Raw genomic sequence first — 4601 nt, 5'->3', positions numbered from 1 at the left:
ATACCATGGGTAAGCTTCTTAATTTTCTGTGGTCAATTAAGTTGTTTAATCGCGAGAGCCAAGTATTCATGTTCGAGGGCTGACTAGAGGCTATACCTAGAAGACTTTGTAGTTAAGCTACCATAAAAGGAATTTCTCATGAAATCATCGCCTGACTGATTACTTTTTCTTTGACCCCCCAAGGTCTTTTCACACTGATTCAATTTTGAAGTGGGTGCTTATTTTGTATGCCTTGGGTTTTTTGCTTTTCAAGGAAAAGCGCCCACACTGGGAACCTCTAGGGCTCTAGTACCATAGGCAATACATGTGAGTGAAGTACCAAATCAAGCTGAGATTTCTCTTCCAGCTTAAAATTTTACATTGTGGCACTTTGATTTTTTGTTTGTTCATTTTCATCATTTTAATTTTGTAACTTTGGGGGGTCATATAACACTGTTACCCTCCCCAGGCTCATCACATTAGTAAACTCCCTTTATAATACTTAAGCTAAAGGTCGATAGGGTTAAGCCCACTAGAAAGCCCTAGTACATTTCATACAGTGCTGCCTAAATCGGATTAAGAACCTAAGTAACCATTGCTTATTAGGAAGGCATTCCCCATGGTATTAAGAGAAGATTTCTAATACCTAGCTTGGTCAAACTAGCTTAGTCGGACTGCTTGATTTTTACACCTAAACAAGTGACTATGACAAAACATTACATTGAATTAAATGTTTGATACTAACCAATGCGCTGAATATTATGCTACCAATCACAATCAAAGCAGACAAACATGGATGCAAAAAGATAAGGGCAATGCTAATGGACAAGAAACACCTGTTTGTGTTGATGGTCGCGCTTGATTTGAAGGTTCCATGAAGATCCAAATCCTATCAATAGCAATACGCTCCTGTACACACTAGGAAACACAAACAATACCTCTAGGAGGCACATCAGTGGGAAAAATTAAAACTCCTAAAAAACAAACTCAAAACACAATCTAGACCCCTAACCTACCTATCTGTCACCCCTTTTAGAATCAAGGAAAGAGGATATTATATAAACCGGGTGGCCACCCTAAGGCTAGGCCTCTATCCTCATCATCTAGATAAATAAAATCGTTGTCCGTGAGGCCATAGTCTTCCTCGGTCTCTATTAGTTCCTCTTCATCATCCTCTTGTGCAAGCATGCTAATCAAGAACCTCGTGATGCGTGGATACTCATCTTGTGCAAAAGAATAAGCATGTGCCATTGGAGACACATTCGCCACTGGGTAGGGATCACTAGTTAGCCATAGACGTATCAGCCATTCTAACTCCTCAAAATTTCTCTCACATGCAAGGCTCTCTATCAAATCCCATTCGCAAGAAAGTATAGGGTAGCATACGTAGAACACTTGTTGAAAAGACAAGGGGTACCTTTCATCAAAAATAGAAGTGCATGCCTCTGGTGAAGTAGCCATTTCTGACAAGACAGATAGATTTGGTTAGGCCTTTAAAACATAAGAGTTGTTTTTGTGTGTTGCTTGACTTGACACGGTGAATTTGGACTTATATGTAAGATCTGATAGGGTGCTCTCTCATTGTTAGGCGCTCTTGCTCTTTACTATTTTTGTTTTTTTGTGAGTATAAGGCTATATATATACATTCCCTAAGATCGGAGATTAAGAGGTCAGGGAAAAAGGTTGAGAGGGAAGCAAGTGAATGATGGATGTCCACAAACACTCCCCCCTTCCTTGGGTAGATCATACCGTTTGAAATGAGCTTGTCACCCTTTGAAACCAATTGTTCCAGTTGGTAATAGGTGAGGATTTTTGCCAGTAGTTTTCTATTACCCTAGGTGCCTCGTCAAGTTGTAAGGGTGGTAAGGTACTCTCCCAGGATTTTATTTGCAACGTTGTTGTAGGTGGTGAACTTACCCCGGAAGGTGCAAACTCTTTCGTGCTTGGATGGATATGTACAGTGGTAGGTGGAGGTTGTGTCGAAGCTTCTATTTGCATATAGGAACTACATGAAGAGCAAGAAGCTTCATTTGATTTCCCTGTTCCTGAGCTAGGTGGAACAAATCGTTCTTTCTTTGGTACCCAAACTAGCTCTAGAATGGGTGTGTAACATTCCATGATTTTTTCCTTTCCGCGATTTTCAATTTGTTTTGGAGCCACAGGATTGGGTTTACATGGGCCAGGTGACAGGTAAGAGTACACTTTACGTTTGGGCACCCAGATTTGATCATTTCCTTCATAGTATCCTTGGGCTTCCAATAGTCGTTTAAGAATCCAACGCAGCGTTTCTTTACATTTCTTGGAGTGAGTGGTACGGTTCTTACTAGGTTTCCGTTTTTTTGCATCAACCATGCTCACTACAGAGGTTTTAGGGACCCACTTGTATGTTTTCTCTGTTATATTAGGATGGTTCTTGTGTGTCTCAAGCTTTCTTTCAACTACATTAGTTGAAGCTCTAGAGAGTTGGGCTATGGGGACGTATGGTTCAACCTCCTGGACATGCAATGTCTTGGGTTTTATTTCCTTGGGCAATATCTCAGGGACTATGGCTTGAGTGGTAGGGCTAAGAGTTGGTTTTTGCGTTGTAACACCCCCAGTCCCCCAATCAATAGTGCATTTGGTGGCTATCATCCACGTGCGGCCTAGGTTTATATTACCCTCCATAGTTCCAGTAGGCATGACCAAAAAGTCTTGAGCTACCACCCCATTGTCATAACTGACAGAAGTGTGCCAGATTCCAAAAACCGCAGTTTTTTTCTTGTTGACATCCTTGACTTGGATAATACTCTCAGATAGAGGTGGCTGCCCTAACTGACACCACACCCCATAGGATAGCAGATTGTATTTAGCACCCGTGTCCAATAAGGCGTTATATAGCACTTTTCCATAGGCACTATTTAACTCAATGGGGTATCGTAGAGGTGTGTCAGAGTCCAACCCATCCTCTTCGATTTCCACGTGGAATGCATTTGTGACCCCAAGGTTAGCCTCTCGTTTTTGTCTTATACGTTGTTGTCGCTCCTTAGCCTCAGCTTGAGCTTGTATCTTGTTTAACTCGGTTTGTGCTTTGGCGGCCTTCTTTTGATGAATGGCCCGTAGTTCTTCTTGGCTTAAAGGATCATAATATCTTTTGAATTTACTCCCATTGAGGAATCCAATGGTTTCAACTCCATCAAGAGTTTCCACACGAAGGGTACCTTGTGGGGTAATTTCACATACTCTATATGGTCCTTTACCAGCATATTTCAACTTTTTCTTCTCTTTACGTACTCCATACATAAGGACTTTATCACCAACTTTGATATCCTTGTCCTTCACATGGCGATCAAACCACTTCTTTCTCCTATCCTTTTCCACAAGAGCATTTTGCATAGCCAACTGTCTCTCTTCGTCTAGTTTTTCTAAGATAAACAAACGCTCGGTTAAGGGGTTACCATTCCATCCTTCTTGCGAAGCTACCCTAAGACTAAGAATGACAAACTCCCAAGGCATAACCGCTTCTTGGCCGTATACCATTTTGAATGGCGTACAATTAATAGCCACTTTATAAGCAGTACGATAAGCCCATAGAGCAGATGTCAACTTCAAATCCCAATCAGTGCGATGAGCTTCTACCGTCTTGGTTAAAATAGAGATTAGAGTCTTGTTGGTGCTCTCGGCTTGTCCATTAGCTTGCGGGTAATAAGGTGTAGACTTATGGTGGGATATCATAAAGGTCGTGGTAAGCTCTCTTATTACCTCATTTATAAAATGGGTACCATTATCACTAACAATTTCAAAAGGGCAACCAAATCTTGTGATAATATTCTCAAAAAGAAACTTAGCTGTTGTCCTCGCGTCAGCTTTTTGTGAAGCCTTAGCTTCAGCCCACTTTGTTACATAGTCCGTAGCAACTAGAATATATCGAGATTGAGTGTTGCGAGCTGCGGGACTAATTGGACCTACAAAGTCTAAGCCCCATTTTTCAAATGGTTGGGTTACTTTAATAGGATGTAAGGGCATTCTGTCCTTGCGCTGTGTGGTCTTGTAACGTTGGCACTCATCACACCCTTTTGTAAAAAGTGATGCATCCTTAAATAAAGTTGGCCACCAATAGCCTGATTGCAGCACCTTTCTAGCAGTCAGGTCCCCTGAAAAATGTCCTCCTGCTATGCCCATATGTGCTTCTTGCAAGATATACAAATATTCATCCTCGCGGGCACAACGCCTAAGAATATCGTCCTTGCCTAATCTATACAGGGTTCCGGCAATCAAACAATAGGGTTCACATTCTTTTACTAGCCTTCGAGCGATATCCTTACGAAGTTCCTTGGGTGGAAAACCATTAACTAAAAAGTTAACAATGTTCTCACTCCATTCAGGCATAGTCTCAACTATGAATAGGGAAGTATCGGGTAATTCATCATCAACTCCTGTAGGGGCTTCACCATTGGGTATGCGAGACAAATGATCAGCCATGACGTGCCTTTTACCAGGTCTCACTACAATCGTGAAATCAAACTCAAGAAGAATTAACAACCATCGTGTGATTCTTCCTGTGGAGCATGGCTTGTTTACCAGATACAGCAACGCTTGATGATCCACATAAAATACAAACTTGTTTGCCAGAAGGTAGTAGCGAA

The sequence above is a fragment of the Adiantum capillus-veneris genome, chromosome 20, assembly GCF_014529385.1.
Source record: "Adiantum capillus-veneris isolate H3 chromosome 20, ASM1452938v2, whole genome shotgun sequence".
NCBI classification, from domain to species: Eukaryota; Viridiplantae; Streptophyta; class Polypodiopsida; order Polypodiales; family Pteridaceae; genus Adiantum; species Adiantum capillus-veneris.
The sequence above is the reverse complement of the archived record's forward strand: the minus strand, read 5'-3'. Positions refer to the sequence as shown.